This window comes from Saccostrea echinata, unplaced genomic scaffold (assembly GCF_033153115.1).
Source record: "Saccostrea echinata isolate AGI-Se365-2 ecotype Australia unplaced genomic scaffold, CSIRO_AGI_Sech_v1 ptg000033l, whole genome shotgun sequence".
Classification (NCBI taxonomy): domain Eukaryota; kingdom Metazoa; phylum Mollusca; class Bivalvia; order Ostreida; family Ostreidae; genus Saccostrea; species Saccostrea echinata.
Genome location: NW_026889782.1, coordinates 35,454,579 through 35,480,868, shown reverse-complemented (window position 1 = coordinate 35,480,868; position 26,290 = coordinate 35,454,579). Strand labels below are relative to the sequence as shown.

The 26,290-nt window shown below is 32.7% G+C and overlaps 1 protein-coding gene and 1 long non-coding RNA gene across 2 annotated transcripts in view; one reads left to right on the top strand and one right to left on the bottom strand.

Moving 5' to 3' along the window:
- The window catches only part of LOC133198486 (fibrinogen-like protein A), a 183,093-nt gene that overhangs the window by 104,541 nt on the left and 52,262 nt on the right, over positions 1-26,290 (bottom strand). The gene's annotated exons all lie outside the window — the stretch shown is intronic.
- On the top strand, positions 18,998-20,409 carry LOC133199254 (uncharacterized). The gene is made up of 3 exons (XR_009722780.1): positions 18,998-19,066; positions 19,900-20,036; positions 20,307-20,409. It is a non-coding gene; the product is annotated as an uncharacterized LOC133199254 (long non-coding RNA).

Below are 26,290 nucleotides of genomic sequence, written 5' to 3'. Positions count from 1 at the left end.
ATATACAATCAATCAATCAATCTTTTTTCATATAGCTAGGGTATAAGGTACTCGAGGGGTAATTTTGTATGGATAGTGTGTAAATAGTGCATATTTCAGAAAATAAATTCTTTAAAACCCAAGAAAATGTATAGAATCTAAACACATAATTACAGTGAAAATGGAACGTGTAAATCAAATTTACTCTACTATTTTTGTGCAAACGAAGGATTGAAAAGATACAGGTTGTTAAAAATCTGCAATTTAAGATTCTTCGTATGAGTTATCTCCCTTAGGAAATTTATATAGGTGGCGGTAGTAAACAAAAATGGCGACCTCCATGGCAAGTTGTACTCTCATAACTCTGCCAAGTTATTTTGATGCATCATGTGATGTTAATTGCAAATACCCGTGTGAATTGAGAAAAAAATGATTGAAAGGAATTTACAAGAACAGATCTGGCATAGAGCTCGTGTGAATTAAGAGAAAAAAAACATGGAAGCGGAAAACGTAGGTTGGGAATTCTGTCATCGTCTTCATCAGGGTATCGGACATTTTTCCTTACTACTGACATCAGTATGGTCTATGCTGGAAGTTTAGCTTCTAAGGTAATCCACCAGAATCCAAGAGAAAGCCCTCAGAGAGGAGTTGTAGTCCGACTGTGTCAGCTTTATACTTAAGAGGTCATGTCAGTAAGCATTGAGCTTCACACTATATAAACATGGAAAGTGGAAAAATTTATTTCTAGCTAAAATTCTGTGAACATGATGCATATGAATAGTTTTTCAAAAAATATATCTACCCAGGCATATGACCTCTTGTTTCCATGGCAACCAGAACATTCGTTATATTTTATTACAGAAATATTTGGACTGGCCTACCCTGTTATGATTTGTATTTTACATCCAAACCCCAGGTATAATTTTATAATGTGGGTCATAAAGTGCTTTGAAATATATTTTTCTGTTTTATAAGGGAAAATTAATTTGTGATTGATTTTTAATATCTCTTGATATGAATCGCATGAAGGGCTACGTTGTTTGCAAAATCCAGACAACTTTAGAAAATTCTACAAATATCTGTAGAAGGTGAATGCTCTGTTCAATAGATTAAATAAATAAAATTACGTAGACACTAAAGACTTTAAGAAAAAAATATCTGAATGAATTGTTGTAAAACTCTCTTGAAAAACGATTTGATTACCTCCCTTGCATGAGCTCTCAAGCAAAAGAGACCGGAAAGAATGAAACAGACAACAATAAAGGAATTGCGGGAGAAATAGGAAAACATCCAACTTGGAGTAGATGGACAAAAACATATAGTGGTATGTGTAATATGTATTTTTCATGTACATTTTGGAATAAACTTTTGATAAGTTTATCTCTTTAAAGCAAAATTAAAGATTAGGAAGGTACTCTCAGATTCATTTCTCTTTCCTATGATGTGAAACAAATACTGAGTGATGCAACGTACCTACAGCTTGTGAGCAACCTGTTATATGACCAATAATGTTTAATTCTGCAGTTGTAAGATTACTCTTAATACAATTAAAGAAAGATAAATGCAATAATAATATTTAAAGTAATTAGAGATATGACTATGATATTTTTAAATTATGTAAAGAGGTCATGAGGTCACACTGCAGGTAAGACTAAAGTCCCGAAATGCACAAATAAGTCATTCTAACTCAACTTCTTTCCGTTTTACAACTCAGAGTTTATATTATTTCACATCAAAACTAAAACTATGTTCAAATCTTACTCTTCCATAAAATCAATGCAACAAATGTCATATCAAATGATTTTGTTTTCTACCAATTGCCAAATGGATTGGGAATGGGACCGAAACCAATTCATTGAGGAAAAAATAGCATCAAAGTTTTTTTTTAAGTTTTAGATGAAATATAACTTGAAACAATGAAAAGTTATTCCACAAAAAATATGGAATCTGTAAAATCTATATGAAAGGAAGTAAGATTGAAAATGTGTAGGTAGTTTATAAATAAATATGTCTCAGATGTGTTAATGTATGTAAAAGCACAAATTTTTGAATAAAAAATATGAATTATAGTGTAGAATTCCAAAATTTATAAAATGTATATAATAAAGTAATCAGTAAAATTATCATACCACCCCTCCATCTTCAGGAAACCAGACCTCATTATTCATGTTATTTGGTTAAAAGAGTCATTACATATGAAAAAGGAATTAAGTAATGTTTGTCTATGAGAATTGACCCCACCCCACCCCCACTCCAGAATCAAGAACTCCTATATATTTTGAAGCTTGTTTATTTGAATTGTTCCCCTGTCTAACTGGTTCATGCTAACGATTAACATTGACTAGCATGGTGGAAATTGCATGCATAAATAATGCAGCCTTCACAGAAGACAGGATGTACATATATGCTAATCTGCTATGTATCACCTATTCAGTAGTAATACATAAACTATTGTTATTTTTATAGCAAACGATAGTTGAAGATGACATCCTGTTCCTTTAAAGAAGCCACTGGAGGAAATCTATCTTGTTCGGAACCATTATTAAAGTTCTGATCTTGTTTTACCATGTTCCAAGTCATGTTCCAAATCAGTTGCCACATACATGTAGATGTCTAATAACCAATCTATCCTCAGAAGTGAATCTGAAGGAATGGAATGGAGGACTGCGCGTTTTTGTTTTTTTTTTTGTTTGTTTTTTTTTTTTTTTGTTTTTTTTTTTTTTTTTTTTTTTTTTTTTTTTTTTTTTTTTTTTTTTTTTTTTGATGATATAATGAGTTACTACATGTATGTGCCCAAATCTCAGGCGAATCTTGGACTCTTAATATTGTTTTTGAGCCTCATGTCTGTATAAACTGAATATTAAATGATCTAATATATTAAGTCTCCTGAAGAATTATAAAAAAAAAATCTTGTAAATTTGAGCTATTAGGAAATGGGAATTCCACAAATAAGTAGCCACTAAAATTTTATGTTTGGTTTTTAGGATTTTTCAAGTTGAAATTGGGGACTTGGAAGAAAATTCTCATTTTATTTATTTTCTTAAGGAGTAGTTGTCAAAAGTTGAAGCATTATTCATATACTTAAAAGAAACCTCCTCCCTAGAAAGAAAATGAAGATTTTGCAAAATGGGCAAATTATATTATTTTATTTACTAATTTAAAAAAAAAAAAAAAAAGAGGGGGGGGGGCGGATAGACGGAACAATAAGCATGTTTTTACACAATGTGGTCAAATTAATTTTTTTGAATCATTTTTGGTCTAAAAAAAAACTTTGACTTAACTTCAATCTGACATGAATTAGAGGTTGAATGATATAAGCAGATGGGGAAAATAAAATAGATTTTTCATTGGATTTCTCCTGTAAGTGCTTTCAGTAGTAGTGTATTGAAAGGGGCATTTACCATAGCTGTACTTTTCTGTTAAAAAAGTTGTGTTGTTGGTTTCATCATCTTAAAGACTTCTGCATTTTCATCTGTAAATTTTCTGAAAATACCATTGGACCATGATTGACAGTAAAGGGGTATATTTCAATTTTGTTTAAATGAACGGCTGAGCTCCTTCCCAAGAGGGAAAGGGAAAGCCAAAAAATAGGGTGGGGTCATTTACATTTGTATAAATCTTAAGAAAAAGATGATGTGAAAACTTCCTGACATATCAAATAAAGGCCACTGGGTTTAGGGTGAAACCACAACAGGGAATCAAAGTATAAAGGCAAAAAAAAAAAAAAAAAAAAAAAAAAAAAAAAAAAAGCGGGGCCAGGATTTGTGATATTATGCAAGGAATTCTCGGGTAGTGCAGATTTCATTGTGTACTAATTATGGTCTAATTGAGCCTAAAATGAAGATTAAATGAGAATACATGTACACATTTTCTGATATTCTTTTCAAGAATAGCAAGACCAAATGAAATCATATCAAATTCATAATTTATTTAATTTGCAAAGATTCCCAAGTTATGTGGATTTAGTTTTATCCCTCAGATCGTCAATCTCTAGGTATTGAAAGGGCTTAAATTAGGGACCCAATTTTACATAGTGAAGGGGAGGGAAATCAGGGGGAACATCAAGGTCATTTTAATCATTATTTATGTTGAAGCATCATTATTTAGTTTTGACTAAAGGTTTTTCATGATACACTACTTTGCACATGTTTCAAATACATGTATTTCAAGAACAGGCCATAACAGTTAAAACTATTAACTAGAACCTCAATTGCCATTAGGGTCAAGGTCAACAGTAGAACATGAATTTATCTTCTTGAATTGTCTAACAGTATACACTGTGTATCAATGTATGAAATATTTTGAGCAAGGTTCAAAATATCAAGACCTATGTAGATTTAGATAAGAAATTATTAGACATAGAATATGTAATACAGAAAAATTTGACCTTGGGGTCAAAGGTCAAGATGAAGAGAAGGTAATAGTAGTGCATGACTCATTTCCTTTTACAGATGTACCCATGTGGAATAAGGATATATTGTTTCGTAAGGACAAATTACTTCTAGTAATCTGAATTGTTATCAGGAAATCACCTTAAAATGCCTAAATTTGCATATTTTTGAATCTCCATGGCAACAATATTTTTGCAAGTCTACCCAATTTTATTTTATTTTATTATTTTTTTTTTTGTATAATAAAACAGTTACAAAACTTCATTTTAGAGTTTATAAGCAGTAGTACGGATTTTTGTCAAACGCCTTTTAAAAAAAAACATCTTAAATTTCAACTAACTTTTAATGCTAAAATTGTCGTTTTTTTTCCCCGTTGCAATAGCAACGTGACAAAAGAACTTAATCCAATTTAATCAGGCGAAGTAGATCTAACAATTAGGTCTTTAAAAAAAAAAAAATAGGTATTTTAAACCATCTTTTGAGAACATTTGTGTAAACATACACTTTAATTATGTCAGTATTTGCCCGATTGAATGTAAAAACTTTGTCTGGTAACTAAGGAAATATTTTTCCTTGGATACGCATCAGTGATTATGGTTGAAATCACTAATTTTGTATTTTTCTTGTTATCTGTGACAGAAATAATCCATAGACACTATTCTTAAAAAAAAAAATCATATTTTTGACTATTCATAGAAAGCTCAATGCTTACTGACATGGCCTCTTAATTTGGAGAGGGAAGATAATGTACCGGAGCCATCGGTAAATTTGGACAGCTGTTTGAAAAGCTTAAGGTATGTCACTCGTGAAATTTGTTATATCAAAGATTTTTTGAGAAGTATATTTTAGATAAGTACTCATATAGCATGACTCAAAATTGCAAAGACAATGGGGTGTCAGTGTGCATCTTACTGAGCTACGGTACAATTAAGTTGACCTTTTTGCACTTAAACTGTAGCTCTTTGGTTAATTACTTTCATCTTTGTCATATTTAATCAGATGTAATTATGGCAATAAATATAACCTTATTTTACGTAAAATACTTTGAATAATATGTTTGATTGAACAAATCATACAAAATAATGCGCATAAACTATTGTGTTGCCTTTTTGCACGAAAAAGTATCATATTTTGGGTATAAAAAACTAATTATATAAAGAGGCAATAAAATATTTACTTGTATCAAACTTTTTATGACTTAAGTGCAGACAGATTGGAAGTATCGTATTGTTTAAACAATGAAAGAAAAACTTGAGGTCAATGATGTAAATTTTGAGATATTGGTCAAAATGTGCGATTTTCAGGAAAAAACGATGTAAAATTTATCTTGACTTTTTTAATATATCTTCATTTCTTTGCAAAGTCTCTTCAGTGAATGTGTAAAATTTTGTTCTTAAAATATAAATTGTGACCTATATTTAATATTCCTAGCATATCATAACGGAAAATATTCTCTTAATAAAAGTATGACGTTCTAAACTTCCAAGATAATAGATTTGACAAATGTGTAGATTTGAAGAATTTTCTTCTAAATATCCTTCCACCACAAGAAATGGTCCCTCATAAATCTTGCTTCTTTATGAATTTGAGAGCAGTTTTTTGATTGAATGTTGAATAATTTGCATTGTTTAATTTAAATATGTTATAAAAATTGAATTGTAATAAATAGTTTTGAAGTTAAAAGTTCTGACTGAACTTTTCTAAAAAGCTGACGAGCGACATACCTTAATAGGTAGGATTTAATTTAAGTTCACTTCTTGTATATGATAATTGATTATGTTTTATACAGTAAAGTATGTATCGAGAAAATTATTGGGGATGGCCAGTTCCTACATGTCGTATCAATATCATGTCCATTTTGAAAAAAAAAATGACATCTTGCAAATAGTATGAGTTAGAATTATGTTACTGTGTCTTTAGACAGATCCTGACCACAGTTAGAATGCCTTCCATATTCCTGCAATGTAGCAGAAAATGGCAGAAACACTCTCAAATGATTTTGGAGCAAATAAAGGAAATTATATTGAAAATAACCGTCAAGTTAAAGCTATATATGGCGTATCTGAGCTAAAAAATAAAAATGTGAGACTGAGTGTAGATAAACATGATACATATATATTATTTACGTTCAAATTAACATTTTCCCCAATTCTGAACTTGAATAACCATAATGTTTCCATAGTTAAATTGATTTTAAACTGTGTCTGTTAATTGAATGCGGAGTCGATAAATAAATCGGTTATTGTATTAAATTTCTAATATCTTTGAAATGAAATTGATTTAAATTGTGTAATTTACAGTAAAGTCCTATCTTCATATAAAGTAATAAGACAAAGCTCTTTTTAATTTTAGTAAGTCTGAACTTATAAAAAATACATCATATATGACTTTTATAATAACAAAGTTAACCTTTTTTGTCACAGGGATACCTTTCACCCCAAGAAATTGATCCATATAATGGAAGAATTGTTCACTTTTTGTCAACGTTTTTTACACGATTTCAATTTACATCTTCAAGTCCACAGTGTAGCAATGTGAATGTGATGGGACTTTTTAACAATTCTCAGAGACGTGAGCGTAATCATAGACATCGGTCATACAATAAACCTATTATACACGATGTTTCCTTTGATTCACTATAACCTTATGTAAATAAACAGTCAATTCTCCATCACATTCGCACCAAACTTTAGTCTTTCCCTTTGAAAGTTCTATACGGTTTATTTGAAAAGGTCAAGAAAAGTCCATATTTGGACACCAGAATACAGACTTGGATCTCTAATTATGGATATTGCAAATCATAGGCTTTTTAAACCGCCACGTTTTACGGAAGATAACATTGCTCAAACAACCCGTTTGTTCCTAAAACTTCAATTTACAAACAAACGCCTCGACGCAGTTAATATTAGCAATATTCTTAATAACAAAAGGGTCCAGTCTTGTATTCCACCATATTTCAAGTTGAAGTCCACACCTTGTATTTCTTATAAATATACATCGACTATTGCTTCCAATCTTTTTAATTACAAAAAAAAATCTACAATGCTTAGATATCGACCATCTGATACATGGCCAAGAACGAATTCATTGTCAATATTGACGATATCAACAATATCATGTCGATATCGTATCGATATCGATCCAAATAAGTACTTTGAAATGGAATTACTGGATACCATATAGAACATTGAGTGCTATGTCGATATCGACAATATCATGACGATATCGTATCAATATCGATTCTGATCTGTAAAATATATATTCAAGTAAATATATAACATAAATATATAAGACCATAAGCGATGTCGATATTGATTCATTTTTGACATGAAAATTTAAATAAATATAGGTTAGGGGTGGTTATTGTTAGAATAAGGGTAAGATTTTAAGCTAAGTTAAGGGTGAAGGTTAATAAAATCGTGTTTTGAACAATCAAGATTTGATATCGACAGCAGGAGAATCTTATAACTCGGAAAGTAAACACGCACAAGTCTTGCATAAAGAAATACAACCACATGAGTAATGACAAAATAATTCGATATCGAAACAATATCGTCGATATCGATGGCAAAACAATCTTCGTTAATGTAAAGTATTTTAACATAGACATACATATACCACTACTTGGACGGTACCAACCAAGGGTTGAGCAAACATGATTTGATATCGAAGCGATATCATCGATATCGACGATATCGATACTATATGGAAAACTTCATCGAGTGTTTGTATTCAAGTAACTCATATTTTAAAAAGCCACAATATATTTTTTTGGGGAGGGGGGTGCATAATCCTTTGAACACTCATGATTCGATATCGATACGATGTCGTGAAAGATTGGAAATCTTCGTAAACAGAAATTATTCTATTATACACATAAGTATAAAGAAATAATGTAGCAAACTATAAAAAGTCATTTGTCGATATCGTAACTACATCGTGTTTTGGGCATAACTCTAATACCCCTATGTGCTCATGTTCTTCTTCACCCTACAACTATAGTCCTGCTGGCCATGTCATTACTGGTGATGTAAACATAATATTCTTAACCATCTAAATGAATTTGAATTACCATACCTTTACTGCATTACAAAACTTCATAAAAATCCTTAAAAACAAAGATATATAGCGGGTTCCAGTAAATGTTCTACCAAGCCTCTTTCCTTACTCCTCACTTAAATATTTACTGTAATGAAGGCGAAACTTCAGGAGTACTGTTCAACAGTATATTCGAGAAGTGGTGTAAATCAGATGTGAATGCTTAAAAATTCCAAAGAACTTTTGGAAAATTTGAAATCACAAAATTTTTTTCTAAAATCAATAGCACCAAAACGTACGACTTCTCAACACTTTATACAACCATTCCCCACGATAAATTGAAGTCCAGACTTTTTGACATCATAGACAGCTTTTTTGTCAATAAAGATAAAACTCGTAAATATACTTACCTTGTAAATGGTCATTTAAATAATTATTTTGTTAAAAAACACTCTGATTGTACACACAAGTACACTGAACTTGATATTAAAAAGACGCTTCAGTTTCTGATTGAACTGTCTACGGATTCCTCCGTTATTACTCGATCATGACAAGGAGCACACGGCGGGTGAGACCGGTCGACAGGGGATGCTTCATGACACCTGATCCCATCTCTTTGAGGTCCGTGTTTGCTCTGCTTCAAATTTGTATTGTTTCATTGGATTTTTGAGATTGAATACTGTTCGTTATCTTCATATTTCACTTTGCTTTACCATAGTGATCACAATGATTTACTATAGTGTTCCCTATAATTTAGTATAGTGATAGCTTTGAAAACTTTGATTTACTATTGTGAAAACTTTGATTTGCTATAATGATCACTATGAAAATTATTTACCTTAGTGATAACTTTGACAACCTGATTAACTATAGTGATATCTTTAACACTTTGAAAATCTTGATTAATTATAGTGATAACTTTGACACTATAGTGATAACTTTGAAAAGTTTGATTTACTAAAGTGATAACTTTGAAACTTTTATTTACTATAGTTAACTATAGTAAACTATAGTTAACTATAGTTAACCATAGTATTTTTTGTTAGGGTTTAGCCAAACATGTTCTTGGAGGACAACCCCAACGTAATAAACAGGATATTTAAAAAAAAACAAAACAGAACTTTCTTTTTATATCCAAGGCTTAAAAACGAGTAAGATTTTTTTTTTTTTTCAATTCACTATATATATTCTAAATAGTTCATACTTTTACGCATTAATACGGCACAATTGCTCTGCAGTCAGTGAGCCTATTTTTCTTGTCAGTGATGCAAGTAATAAATTTCTAAAATATTACGAAATTGTAAACCTTCTATGTTATTCAAAATTCTATCTTTCTGCATTCATTAATCTATACATTTTTTGTAACTTCAAATCCCATTATTTTAAAGCTTTGAATGAAAAGTTAAAAACTACGCAGTTAAATTCGTTCATCTTACTTATATAAACTTGACTTAACTTATTTTTATTTTTTTTTAAGTTTGTTTGTATCATCTGTACTTAAGCACATCTAAACTACTGTTCATATAACGTTTATTAAAAATTGTAAAAACATCTGTAATGTGAAGCGCAATTTTTCGGTTGTTCCCAAAAAACGGCACAATATTGTTGCGTTTTTTTTCTCACTTTATATTTTGTTACGTAATACGTGTATAGAAAGCATGTTTGAATAGATTGATTTTGTTTATTAAAATGTCATGGCTTAAATACAGATAAGAATATTTGTTTTCATGCAGTTTTTGTGTGAAATATGTGGAGATAACAAACAGTATTCGAGCTCAAAAGTCCATCAAGCATTATAAAACTGGAGTAGAGCAAACACGGACCTTTAAAACATCAGAGGTGAGATCAGGTGCTATAGAGGAGTGAGCATCCCCTGCCGACCGGTCCCACCCGCTGTGTGCTCCTTGTCATGATCGGAGAATAACGGAAAAATCCCTCTACAATTCAGTGTGTAAATAATGGCCTACCAATTAATATAAGGAAAAGTCAGTCAGCATTTGACTTAATGATAGATTGTTTTTGCTGACAAGATCATTGTATCGACCATAGATCTTAGGAAATGATGATTTTAAACGAGACTGCTGATAATCTTATTTCATCAACTTGTTTGTCAATAACTTACCTCGTTTTAGCAATTTTTCATACGTAGAGCATGCTCTGGCATATCGGATCAACTGAGAGATATAAACCCCGTACGCAGGTGATAAGGGTATATTGCTGCATAAGTAAGGGAAGTTGACGATTCAAAAATTAAAGTCATCACGTTTGTCATAAAGCTTTGTTGTTAGATTACCATTAACGTCTTTTTCTAATAAAATATCAAAATATGTAACAGATGTGTCAGACTCTGTAGTTTTTTTTTTCTCTCAATCTCAACGGGATATATCGTGTGTTCTATGTCATTTGCACTTTTTCTAAACATTTGCAAAATGTCGAATATGTAATTTTTAATCTACTTTTAAAGAAAATTGAAGCATGTTTATGTCTGCACTTTTTTGTATAAGTATGACGTCAATGTTAATTTGCGAAAAAAAAAAAATGATTTTGATTTTTCAAGTAGGTTTTCTAAAATTCATAAGACGGTAATGGATATTAGGATTTAGTGCAAAATCGCTGGACTTATTACTTTATTACACCGACGCTGTTCTCTAGGAATTCACCCTTGTCTATAGGAACCGGGTTTTATATATATATATATATATATATATATATATATATATATATATATATATATATATATATATATATATATATATATATATATACGGTTTATTACGTTACTGCCGTAGAAAGGATATAATCAATATAGCTCCTCCTCTACTTACATAAACCTTTGGACCACAAATCTCACAATTTTGGAAGAGGAACCCTTTCTCATTATAACCATGCACAAACTTTTTCTGCTTAAGGCCATAGTAAGGCTCTCCCAATTTTAATCTCTGCCTCGATTTTTTTTTATATTCTTTGTTATCTTCATCTTTATTCTGATCAGAATCTATATTTAACTTACCATACAATTTTCGTTTTAAATCCCACTAACATCAGTGTCACAAATTTGTCAGAAATAAGGACATTTTTTTTCTTTATATATTTACTTCATTTATTATGTATTAATATTTTTTTTCCTAAATATATAAAGTCGCGGAGAAAAGAGTTGATCCTTACGTCGCGGTTTCGAATCCCGCTGTAGGACGTGGAGACCTGTGCTTCGGATGAGACCGTATAAACCGAAGTCCTGTGTCGCACTAGATGCTGGCACGAAAAAGATCCCTCACTGCTCAATGGCCTTGAGTGCCGAACATACGTCAAAATTTGCAGCTCTCCACGGGAAAGTGATGGCATTTCCATATGAGTAAAAAATTCTCGGGAGGGACGTTAAACAACAAACAAACAAACAAACATGCCTTACTCATACATTGTACTCAAACTTACTGTCCATACTTTAGACATGGCCACTTAATTATACAATGAATACATATTACAAGTATTCTACTTACTACTGTACAAACACTTATTACATTGCTACTGACACATTGTTGCTTCTTTGAATATACTTCGAGTACTGATTTACCACTTGCTTACTACAATGCTAACGACGCATTATTACTACTTTGAATATAAATACATTATACACACGATTCAACCATATGTTTACTTGAAACAGCTTTACGAAAACGTCAACAAAACATAATGCAGCGAAGTAACTTGACAGAATTTGCAATTGAACTAAACTGAAGAGTAAATTAAAATAAACATTAAAACGAAAATCTCTTACCACAGAAGTGAGCAGAAAAGCTAGCATATGAAGATAATTGGAAAGGCGAAAATATATTGACAGAGGACAATGTCTCCTTCTCTGGTGCCTCCTACGCCCAAACTGACCAGCACGACTACTTAAATACTAAACCCGCCCAGTGATATAAAATCTCCTATAAATAGTACTATGGGCAAATGTTTGTGATTTAAACACTTTCATGGGTAAAATTATAATGACAGACAGTTTGAACATTAATTGTGACAATCCCCTCTTAAAGAAGTACGAAGTACTTTTTAAAATACATTTAAGGGACAAACACTTTCATACACACTCCCATATATACTAATATTTACAACAACGAAATAAATATCAATTTTAAAAGCACTGTTTATTTTAATACTCTTAGAAAGTCTAATTGTATCTCTACTACTGACAAAATAGTCTAAGAGCAATTAAGCAATCTGTACCAACACTTTTTTTTCCTCTTTGTAGAGACGATACGGAACCTGTAAGGCTGCAACTTTAACGACCATCACATGAGTCTCCAATTAAGGAGTTTAGAACTATTTATATACGGCAATACCCGGTGGTCTGTCTTTAAGGTGAACTTCCGGCCATACAAATACTTGTTGAACGTTTGTAAAGCCAATGCTTTGGTCAAACATTCCCTTTCTATAGTAGAATAGTTTCCTTCAGCTTTGTTAAGTTTTCTGCTGACATACGATATAGGTTGCCTTTGGCCTCGGTCTGAAGCAACAGTCTGCACTATAAATACTTTGGACAATTCTGGAAGTTTCAAGATTGGATAAGATGTAAGGGCTTTCTTCAAGTTTTGGAAAGCAATTACGAGTGACTCTATCCACTGTATCTTTTCTAGAGAAAGCTTCCGTGCTGGGCCAGGGAGAAGTTTGGGATGAATTTACGGTGAAAATTTACTAAACCAAGAAATGATCGTAAACGTTTCTTTATAATTGGTCGATTTGCTTCTTGGACTGCTTACATTTTATCCGGATGTGGTTGTATCATCTTCTCTCCAACGTGTCCTAGACATTTTAACTTTCTGTAAGCAATGGCACATTTGCTTGGTTTGGCATTTAAGTTGGAATCTCTAAGCCTCTATAGAACCTCTGTGAGAACTACAACATGATTTTCAAAAGTCATAGACTCTATCAAGATATTATCAATAATGCTGTCTAAATTTGATAAATTTGGTATTTGGAATGCAGTTTTTGGTCGCGATTCCAGAGAAATATCCTGGTTTAAATCGTTAATGGACTCTGCAGTGATTCCTGATAGGAGACTGGTTCTGTTCACGTCCTAGGAGATTGTTATGAAAAGTCTTAATCTTCTCAGCTTAGGAGTACTTTTTCTCTTTCTTTCAAACTACTGTTTCTTGTCTTTCTATCATATGCTTTGTCATACCTTTTTGGTAATTCTTGAAGTGTGCGAAGTGCTAGTTTGCGTGTGGTTTCTGAACGATCCCTTAGATCTAGAACATACTGATATTACGTCCTCTTTGAGAAAAGACATTGGCCCCCTCTCAGTTCTACAATATACCAAATCGAATTGTGAAAATCCTAGGCTTTCTTGGAGAACTTTTCTTTAGGCAAATTGCAACGCAAGAAGATATTTTCCCCATTCTTTAGGACGGTCTACACACATTCTCTTCAACATCTGCTTCAGGGTACCATTGAAGCGCTCAACTAAACCATTACACATGGGATGGTATAGCATCGTAGTTAGTTGCTTCATTGAGATGAATGTACCTACTTCCTTCTTTAGAGCTGACGTAAACTGGCTATCCTTGTCTGTGAGCATTTCTTGTGGAACACCTATTCGAGAAAAATCTCAACCAGTGTTTCGGCAACGCGCTCCAAGTCAATTCCTGGTAATGCAATAGTTTCTGGATATCACGAGGCATAATCCACGAGTGTTAAAATGAACCTGTTTCCTCTGTCAGTTTGTGGATGCAAAGGACAGACAATGTCCACTGCTACCCTCTTAAACGGAACATCTATCAAGGGCACTTCAGCCATTGGCGCTTTAGATACTCTTCCTTTCTGCTGTGTTCGTTGACATATATCGCAAAAACGGCAGAATATCTTAAAGGGGGAGGAAATAAGCACCGCCTTCAAATTTGCCTGGCTTTCACCCCTGTCAATCAGCAGAAATTAAGCCTGAGGTTGGATACATGAAATTGATGGACATTTTGTTTTCTGTCCTTGTGTACATCTTGAAAAGCCTTGTCTAGCAGTCGTACTGATCATCAAATTAACTTTCAAGCTTTTGATGTCTGCCGCATACATGCCAAAGTGATAAAGCGACAGCAGCCAGATCTTTTCCTTTCTTTTTTTTTTTTACTTTATAACATAAGAATACGTTATTTATATAATTTATCTGTCAGATAATTAATGCTATATATTTAAATCGTAAGAACAAAAGGGTGGAATTTCATTTCAAGATAGAATCGATTATTATAGATTTTCAAACACACGAAAATTGATTCTACTTTAAACAGAAAATACTGACCCGCGTTTGAAGCATCGTATATCTAAATACAATTATAATTTTATTTTTTTTTTTCTAATTCTGACTACATGCGCATTGAAATATTGTTCAAATGAAGTTTTATAAGACAACTTTACGTGTCACTTTTCTTCAAGAGATGGTGCACGTGGCGAAAGTAACAGCAAAATAATCAGTTAAGGAGGGGTTTTAGCAGTACATATTATAACAGCTGTCATTGTACATAATGATTAGAATTACAGATCCCAAGGAAAAGATTAAATTCCCTTATCAACTACCTGTAGGGGAACAACAACCGTCCCAATGCCCTGGTCATTTTTGCAGACCATGCGTCATTGAAAAATCCTTTAGGAATTATTATACAGTTAAAATGTTTATTTAATTCATTATATATTCTACAAAATATAGTGTCAAAACAGGGTTTCTATTTTTTTTTTTTTATTTACTTAGAGCCTTTATTCAGGCACCCCCCCCCCCCCATTACTTTCGTTTTGCATGCACAACTTGCAATTCGAATTACTTCACTTTGTGTCGCCAGTTTACACCGACAGAAGAATATGATCTATATTCAATAAATTAACAAACACACACAGAAATATTGGTATTGTCTAATTTACTCAAGCATATTATTAAAAAATGAACTAGGAATCTGTCCCCATTAGAAATTTAGCATGCTTTAATTCGTAAAATTCACGATCAACATTTCGATACACTTACACAAGAATGATGACATTGTTTTACTATGTCGAAGTAAAAGGTATACAGGAAATACAGTTAGCCAGCGTGGTTCCCCTGGGGCTTGGGAATCGCTTCGATTAAGCCCCACTTCTCATCAAACTTACCTGAGGAAAACCGACCGGTTGAAAACCTCGGGCTTTAATCTCAGATTTCATCCCTTGCCAACAGAACGGGGTTTGGATTCTGTTTATGGTCCTATTTGTAGCTAAGTGTCCTGACAAGATAGACTCATGGGTTAACCTCATAACGGTATCTCTTTATTGATGGAACAACTACCTGATTATAAATTTTGTCCCCTTTGTATTCTCTGTACATCAAACCAGCTCTGGTAAAAACCATGTAAACCTACCTTCTCTGGAAGTCTTTCGCTCATTTACATTCTCTCGGATAATAGATAGAGCTAACTCAACCTCTTGCTCCTTGCCAATGTCGCCTTGTTGAATAGTGTCTACTACAATCTCAAGAACTTTAAGTTGCTGGTATGATCTTGTTTTATTCCTTCTTTGCTGTCTTCTTTCCACAGCGATTACCCCTTGTCATTCTGGATTTGGATCACATGACGTTCTTGTGTAATTAGCTTCACCAATGATGAGGTCAAATACTGGATTGTCCATGCACCAGACTGCATAATTACCTGTCAAGAATGGAGAATCGATGTTTATGTTTGCAACATACCTTTGGTACTATATGCAAGATCACAGGTGGCGTGCCTTCCGGTAAACTGGTCGTCTGGTTGTAATTGTTTGTTACTAAACTTTTTCTTACCACAATGTTCTTACAGCCAATGTCACGCAGCAGTGTGACGGGACGTCCTTTAACATAATCTGCTGACAAGGGTTACTGCTGACTTTTGCTGTGGCAAGCTGAACTAAGAATCATAGTATTATCAGTATTTCTTACCCAGAAATCAAGTGATGGGTTACTAGTGACTATCAAAGAACTAAAATTGACTATACCCCATTTCTTGTTATTGTCTGAACCTTCGTGAACAGCTGCAAAAAACTTACCCTTCCCTTCCGTTGGGCAGTTAGGTGCTATATGTCCTTTCTTATCACAAATGCAACACTTAAGCTTCGATATTAGTACAAACACGTTCGATTTTTTCTGGATGCTGGGGTTTATAAGTTTCCTAACTTTTTATAACTCCAAAAGTCGATTGCTTCCTCAATGGTTTTTGGCACATATTTTTCTGTTCCTAGACTCTGAAAACTCTGCTAGTTTACACATCCCGTCTGCTGTTTTCGGTACATTTTTTCTCAAAAAGTTGTTAATTCTAGATTGCAAACGTGTAGGATTCGGTCGCAAAAAAGAAGATCAAATAAGCTATCTACTGCCCTAGGTATTTTGGAAATCTGAATCTATCTTGTCAAATATGACCCTAATCTTACAGTAAATTGCGTAAATGTTGCACTTGGTTCAGGTCTGCTGGATCTAAACATCCTGTTAAACCCAGCTTCTGTCATCTCGTGTCAACGAAGAAGAGCTGACTTCAGTTAATCGTAGTCTTGGGCTTTTGCTGAAGCCATCAATGCATACACTTCTAAAGCCCTCCCGCGTAATAAAGCTCTAAGACTTGAAGTCCACGTTCTCTTGTTAATTTGTCAATTTCAAATATTTGGCTTAACCGTTTCTTGTTTGTTACCTTCACTCAAAACAACAATCTTCGACTCACGTCTAAGGTACGCCTTTACTTATTCAAAGATTCCCTTCTGAATGCTAGTTACCACAAGAACCACCAAATTTCTTCGCCTACAATTTTTATAAAAATTATAGTCTTATGCAAAATTAAAAATGCAAAAGATATTTAGAAAATAGTTCAAATTCAAAATAAATCTAGACTTTGATAACAAAAATGAAGTCGCTATATATATATATATATATATATATATATATATATATATATACTTTTTGACAAAAGCTCTTTGTTAAAATCACAATTATCCCATTTCTGACACCAAATGTTACAGATTTCCCCCCCAAAAAAAGGAAAACATTTTTTTTTTATTTACTACATTTATTATGTTTTACATCAATATTTTTTCCCCAATATTTTGATTGTTGAAATAAAATTTTAAAGTTAAATGTCTATATAATATAACTATGGAGTGGTTTCTAGGTTTTGAATGCAGTGTGGTGTGATGGAGACACTTCTGTCCTGGAATCACTTGTGGCGCATTGTACAAGAAGGGTTGAATAGCTTCTCTGATCCTTCCCACTGTATAATTATGCACGTATACTTTGAACATACTTCGATTACTGTACTACCACGTGCTTACTTCAATGCTAACGATGCATCGTTACTACTTTGAATATTAAAACATTATACACACAACTGAACAATATGTTTACTTGAAACAACATTACGAAAAATGTCAGCAGAAAATAATACAGCGAAGGAACTTGGCAAAATTTGTAACTGAACTAAACTGAAAATAATATAAAAATTAAAATAAAATGCTCTTATCTCAGAAGTGAGCAGAATATCTGCCATATAAGGATTGCTGGAAAGGGGTAAATACACAGTGTATATTGACAGAAAACAATGCGTCTTTCTCTGGTGCCTGCTACGCCCGAAACTGACCAGCATGACTATTTAAATACCTAATCTGTTCAGTGAGTTTATAATCTCCTATAAATAGTATCATTGGAAAACGTTTGGGATTTAAATACTTGCATAGGTAAAATTATTAAGAAAGACAGTTTTGACATTATGTGCAACAGTCAGTTTTATTTCTGAAAGCTGACAGGACGGTTATTGCTGTAATATGTATGAAACAAGTATATAATTGGTTTTGAAAAATTGGTGAGAGTAGTAGTAAAAGAAAAGTCCATTTGAATAGACCTGTACTTTGACTTTTATTCGGGCAAAATAGATAAATCGTCAACAATTAATTGATGAGGTCAACAAAAAATCTGTATAATGGAAGAAATAAAAAAGAACATAGTAAAACAAAATCTGCCCACCCACATCGAATTAAAAAAAATAGATAATAATCAAGGGATTCTTTTTTTTAATTATGGCTTGATATAATATTGGGAATACATTATCTAATAACGAATTATGTAAGACGGTGCAGATTGCAATTCATTGTATTTGATATCAAGTGATTGTTTAGTCAAACTACACAAAAGTAAATTATCATGAACTGAAAGATGAAATCAAGAAACAATATTCAAGATTAAGGTAGAGACGGATAGCAATCACGTGATAGATAGAATCCGCATATTAGCACGTGCTATTTTTCCGGATTCCGCAACGCCGCCAAATAATAATCTTCATTTACACATTATTGTCTATGCTACAAGATGGCCGACGAAGCAGTCGAGAAAATTTCCTCGTTTAAAAGACAAAGTTTCTATACATATTTAATCTTGACGGTCCTCGAAATTGAAGCACCTTAATAAGAATCGAAATGAAAATGAGACTGAAACCGACCATGAGCATAATTTTGGTGAAACTACTCCTTGTCGACTGCAGCACCACGTGGATGCCGGTATCGGTGTCTGATGTGGTTTTGAATATAGACATTAACTGATGAAGGCCATGACCCTGCAGATGTTAATTGGTATGATGGAAGAAGTAAAATTTTTTGCAGAACAAATGTTTTGTTTGCAGTGTCCGTTTCAGATACATCAGGTGAATATTACGACTATGGTGCATGTTTGTTTAACAATTGTTTAACGTACAGGTCTGGTACAATCACTAGATTTAGCTACGTAGCTTGAATTACCTACATAGGTTTATTTACCTAACTAAAGTAGTTTTATTTAGCTACATAGTCAAACTTATTTTATGACCAGACTCTTACTTCTTGAATGAAATAACAAGACCAGACATTTCTGGAGAACATGATAAAGGCCGGATTGGTAATTATTTAGCACAATGTGAAGTAATCATACTTTTCTGTGCCTAAGCGCACACCAGGTTGTGTATAGTTACTCAAACAATAGAAATACATATTTTGCTTAAAGCGTTCAAACACAGAAATGTGTAAACTTTCTCTGCTTTGGGTCGCTTTTTTAAATATTAATCCTTTGTATAAATAATAGTGGACATTTACTTGCAATTTTAGATCTTTTGTCTTTTTGAAATAAAAAAGCAAATTTGTAAAAAGTTGCATTGAAATAGCTAAATAAAGCTACCGAAAGTAGCAAAACAAAGTTACAGTAACCGTCTGTAGGTAATTCTACCTATGCAGATGAATGTACTGATTGTACTGGACCTGTTTAATACTTAACATTGTATATTATTTAAGTACATGTATTTTACTTGTTAAACTTATGAACCATATAGATAGATGATAAATTACAGTTTAAATGGTGCTGTATTCAAAAGATTTTTAAATAAATGCAAGTTTATGTAATAATTATGCACATGTAATAAATTATGTATGTATTTGTTGTATACTCAAAAGGGTCCTGATTATAAACAGATATTATAAATACTAAAAGAAATATTAAATACTACAGGTGAAGCAAAATATGGAGTAGGCTAAGGCAGTGTATTCAGCATTCTCTGCGGAAATAATGTGGCCATTCAAATCAAGTGTCAGCTGGAAAGAGGAATATCAAGGGTGCTTTTTACATTAACTTCAAAGTAGCCATTGGTTTGTATTTAAAGCTTAATTTGTTTCCTCTCTTTTTTTTTCCTTTCAATTTACACTTGCACATGTATCAGGGAAAATCCAGAAATTTTTCCAATGGGAAGGGGGGGGGGGGGTAAAAAGGATGTGTTTTATAATATTATAAATTTATTGAATTTCAAAATTTTAGCCCTTATATTCTTAAGTTACACACCATAATGTACAAACTATTGTATACATGTAGAAGCATTTTCTCAAGTCAATAATTTTTCAAAGTTCATATACATATTTCAGGAAAATTCAAGACAGATCTGCTACAGTAACTGTACATAAAGTAGCATACATGTGTGACAGGAAAGGAGGAAAATGTATGGCTGGACCGAGATTCTAACCTGGGACCCCTGCATTACTAGTCAGGTGCACTATTGACTTAAATACATGTACCGGTAAATGCTTGTGTATAGACATACAAAAAAAAACCACATTGTAAATTGAATTAAAAACTGAATACATGTAACCAAAAATTAAAAAAATGTAAAGATGTCTTCTAACTTGAATGAGATTGTTTCAACTATAACACCAAAGAATTGGTATGATAATCTGAAGTCAGTATTGTAAAAAAACTTATGAGACATGGTTTTTTAACAATACATGTACATACTGACTTCTTCACATTATCATACCTAAATTTACAAAAAATTAAATTTACAAATTAAATCAGAATTGTTCATAAATTCTACAATATCTTTTAAATAGATCAAGCTATCTACTTTAATTTTTATTGTCTTATCTTCATGTTACAGATCTTATGGACATACATGATTCTTTGCTATATAATCAAGTGTCATATGCAGTGTTACAAAAGAATATTGGAATTATGTCAGTAAGGTAATTAGGACAAGACTGGATTAAAAACCAAGGAATAAGAATGATGTAAAAAATGTATTTTAATTCCACATACAATAGTTACTGTATGTGTACATAAATTGGCGTATTTAAAATATAGCGCAATTACTGGGTGTGGAATTTTTGGCAAAATCATGAATTCGAGCTATATATGTCCCTGCTGTACATTGTATTTATAAGCTCACCTGAGCCAAAGGCTCAAGTGAGCTTTTCTGATCAAAATTTGTCTGTTGTCTGTCGTCGTTGTCGTCGTCGTTGTTGTCGTTGTTGTTGTAAACTTTTCACATTTTCATCCTCTTCTCAAGAACCACTGGGCCAATTTCAACCAAACTTGCCACAAAGTATCCTTGTGTAAAGGGAATTCAAGTTTGTTCAAATGAAGGGCCATGCCTTCTTCCAAGGGGAGATAATTAAGAATTCGTGAAAAATTAATGGCATCATTAAAAAAACTTCTTTTCAAGAACCACTGTGCTTGAAAATATGAAACTTATGTGGAAGCATCCTCAGGTAGTGTAGATTCAAGTTTGTTCAAATCATGACCCCTGGGGGTCGGGTGGGGCCACAATGGGCAATCAAAGTTTTACATAGGAATATATAGGAAAAATCTTTAAAAATCTTCTTCTCAAGAACAGCAAAGCCATGATTGGTCATATTTACATGGAAGCATCCTCAGGTAGTGTAGATTCAAGTTTGTTCAAATCATGACCCCCGGGGGTTGGGTGGGGCCATAATGGGCGATCAAAGTTTTACATAGGAATACATAGGTTAAATCTTTAAAAATCTTCTACTCAAGAACAGCAAAGCCATGATTGGTCATATTAAAAAAGAAGCATCCTCAGATAATGTAGATTCAAATTTGTTCAATTCATGACCCCCCCCCCCCCCGAACCACTTTTTTATTTAAACTTTTCAACCTTTCAAGACTGAACTGATTTCTGCTATTTCCTAGCCATAGTGCTCAGGTGAGCGATGTGGCCCCTGGGCCTCTTGTAAATGATTTCTTAGCAGTATTCTTGAATTAGCGCATCGTTTTTGTGCCAAAGCCGCTAAAATATGAAGCCCGCTTTTTTAAGTACACATACAGCATGTTGCTAGTTGCTGTATGTATTGTTTTACATTGAAGATGTTTCATTGACAGGTACATGTAGTGTTTTTTCCACAAAAACTTTATCCTTTGGCCTTAACTCTTAAACAATTATTGCTGGGTCTTTGTATTTCACATGTTTATTTCTTTTTTTAACCCCATGATCTTGGCCTTAGAGTGTGACTACATTGAGAAACTAGAATATGTAATCTTTACCTATTTTTTTTTTTTAGACACTTCATTAATCCAGTCAGAAATGTCTTATATTCATAATATAGACAAAGTCATACCATGTTTGCAGTGTAAGAAAGAAGTAATACATGTATTTTAGTTCTTTAAATATTAAAATAATTTGTTCATTTCAGAAAAAGAACTACCAGAAGGATACAGTAAAGAGGAAACAGACATATCCCACCCATTAGATATGTGCTTCAAAATCTGAAGATACAGAATGAATTCCGCTCATTGCAGCTCCTTCTGAAAAGAACACCTTTGTTGTATTGACATAGAATCAACAGAATTGTCCGGTTCCTTGAACGTGACCCAACTGGATTCATATGATGGCAATTAAAGATTCATACAAGTGTACATTGATCTTCGTCAGCCAATAAGCCAAAAAACTATAGCTAGCAAAATAACAAGTTTATCTTACTTTTCCAAATGAATCTTAATGGTAATACATGTACATGTAGCATCAACATTCATCAAGCATTGTTATATTTCTTAGATTTTCTTAAATCAAACCATCCTTTTCTTGTTGCAGGTCATAATGTTGTATCAAATGACATTCCAATTTTCTTGAAATTACTTGAGGAGTTTACTTCAGGAAAAACTTACATATTATTGAATGTATTCACTTTATTTTGTTGAATTACATCCCGAGTTTAAAAGTTGTACACCATCATATACAGTTTATGGTGGGATTCCTCTAACTTTTATGAACCTGTGTGTAAAATCTATACTTTAAAGTTACAAATTATTACCTTTAATAGATTATATGTTTTTACGTAAATTATTACACTATTTTTGTATGTATGTAATGATAACCGAATCACTCTATTACCCCGCACTTTTTACCATGTGATGCTTTAGTGTATTAATATCTGACTACTGATGACCAGGCAGTCTTCATTAAACAGTGAAACACATAACTCATGCTTTTATTTGAATATCTTTAAAACAAGGATAACATACAGTGGATTGATTCTGTTTACAAAACTTCATATTCACTGGGTATTCTTATACATGTTATACATGTATTTGGAATGAAAAAGGAATTATTAAAGGAAAGTGAAATTAATACTAATTGTCAAAGGAAGATTAAAAGACCAGTTTATTTATGCACAGAATTGGTCAAAAGATATTGTCATTGATAATTCATCCAAGAATCATATGCATAATAAATCTATCAAAGTCAATTTTAACGATATAAAGGAAAGTTCATATCTGTTTGAATGTAAGTGCAAAAAGGTCAACCAGGGCAACATGTGTCTAGGATGTATAAATATTTGCTTTTGTGATATAAAATGTAATTTAGAAGAATATTACAAAGAATTTATTCATTTTCTGTGAAATATTTTGATGAATTCTTTGATAATCTCTCTTAGTCACTATATTCTTCAAAAGTGCATCCTTTGTAAAGGAAGGGGGTAGGGTAGGATGCAAGATAATAAACTTGCGCCAGGATGAAATTAAACCCCATTATGTAGTATGATTTTTTTCTGAAATTTAAGATACCTATTGACTAACTATAATATGCAATAAAAAAAGAAATTTGATGGGTAATTTTTTCACAGTGGAAGCAGAAGTGTGAGTCTTTGAGCAATGAATAGGCAATATTTTAACGTAATTTGACCATGCATCTTGGTGAATGTAATTCTGTTTTTCGTTTAAAATGCTTGATAATTTTAAGATTGATGTCAAATATTATTTCATATAGACAGATGTTTGAATTCATATAAGACAAATGATAATTAATGTATCAATAAAATTTTATAGCCCTTTTCATATCTTCTTCTTATATTATTTTACCCTGCTTTTTCAGCTCTTCGGTGGGTGATGAAGGCTATATTAAAATTATCAAATTTCTCTTAAACTAGCCCAATGACCTACCTTGAATTTTTAATATGATTTAGAACAAAGACTCAACACAAACATATATAAAATTCAGAAAATTTCAATGGTTAGTTTTTCTGTTGACAACCTATCAATCTCTACCTTAAACATCCATTTTACGATCACAAACTTATAGCAAAAGAAATACGGGTTTCTAAAAAAAACAAAAAAAAAAAAACAAACAAACAAAAACAAACAAACAAACAAAAACAAAACAGAACAAAAAAAAACACTGGAGAAGGGATTAGGTTCATTGGAGTAGAAGTTTTACGCTGCTGGGCTACAACCGCCTTGAGCTCTTTGTATAGATCCGGATTTTTTGTTTGCAATTCCTTTTGAATGTAGTGTCCAAACAATTTCTTTTGAAAACGGCAGTCAGTACTCCATCCAACGATATGTTGTATTTGCAAACTAGAAATTATATCAAGTAAACATCAAGAATAAGAGCAAAATTGTAATCATTTTCGAATAGGAAAAAAGTATACCTTGATTTATCGAAACATAAACAATATATAGGGATATCTCCAGATTTCCACATATCTCCAGGAATGAGCTCTCAGGGAGACGCTTGCGTATTGTTTAATGACTCCATAAGCGGTCTGTGAACTACAGCCGTCAGGTATTTCCATGCTCTCCATGACATCTATAGCATCAAAGTACCCTTTACTCCAAAAACCTATATCTACAATTTTAGCACCATTTAGATAAGATCGTGCCCTAGAAAAGTCCAAATCTGTTGTTTCCCTTGAGTTGCTTGCCAACAACATGTTGTAGCCTTTTTCACGAAAAACAAATTTTCCATTACAAAGTGATATCCAGTGCTCACTCCTGCCCTTAATATCGTCATAAACTGCTACGAACCAATTGCGCCAGTAGTACTTTTCTTCAAGTTTATCATAAACTTTATCAGACACATATGAATTGGTATAGCCTTTGTAGGTTGACAGAATCTCCTTAGCATCCTCGTTTGCTGCATCCAGGAAGTTTTCCTCGATATATGAATCAATTGATTCCATGTTCTTTCGCATTTTGTTGATCTGATTGGTCCATTTCCTTTCCTGGCTTTTAAGCAATCCAGGATAAACTATTTTGTAGTATGCTATATCAATCTGACTTCCAATAAGAATAAGTTTCGTCAGCTGCAACATGAAGGCTTGTAAACTGCGCCGGTCATGATCGCTAACCTTTACTGCGGACAACAGAATGTTTCTAGAAAATACTGACCTATCAAATACTATGTGATCGTAAAGTAACTGGGCGCTTTCTGCGTATCCATATCTGCAATAAGTAGTAAACTCACTTTTAATGCTTTCAAAATCTGAGATGCGTCTTATTTTTAACAACTTATCCAGTTTTAATTTAGCTGCTTTTATTTTCGATTCATAATTATAAAACTGTATGTTTAAGGTCATCCTATCTATTTTTCTACCGATTTCATCTAGTTTTAGATCAACTAGGTCAAATCTATTGTCCATCTGGGAAAACTTTTCACGCATATACATCAATTCTGCAGAATCTGCATGAGTACCACTTGCAACAGCTATTAGTCCAATTAATGGGCCAACCATACCAAGGTACGGGGCAACCTTGGTTGCCAGTTTTCCCATAGAAGTCGCAAATTGTTTGTTGCCGATTGCTTGAGTTAACTCAGTACCAGCTGCGATGCCATAATCCACCATCTTATTCCCGGTCTGTGCGTATATGATTGATGTTAGTTCTAGAGTAAGCAACGCCGCTATAAGCAACTTCATCTGTAAAAAAAAAATAAAACGTTAAAAAATAAATTCCAGCTGAGAAAGTAAAACATCAGTACACTCCATATGTTTTAGTTAACCTAAGTATGGTGTGTGAATAATCATGCTTTTTTGAATGACTTGATATCCTTCACTAGTATACAGGAATGAAATTCTTCAGATCTGGTCTGATGTCTCTATAATCTATACCATGATATTTACTCAGCATTTAAGCAAATTTAGTGATTTTTGGAGGGTCAGTTTGTTCGCAGGTTTTCAAAGAAACTCATCACAGGAACATGAAATTTTTAGCGAAGATAGAGCAACATATGTAGATCTGTAATACGTAGTTAACTTTCACCGGAAGTGCCACTCGTCGACGCTCGCTATGGCCTGAAAAAAGTCCTATCGGGAATTTTAAATTTTCTTAAACACTTTTT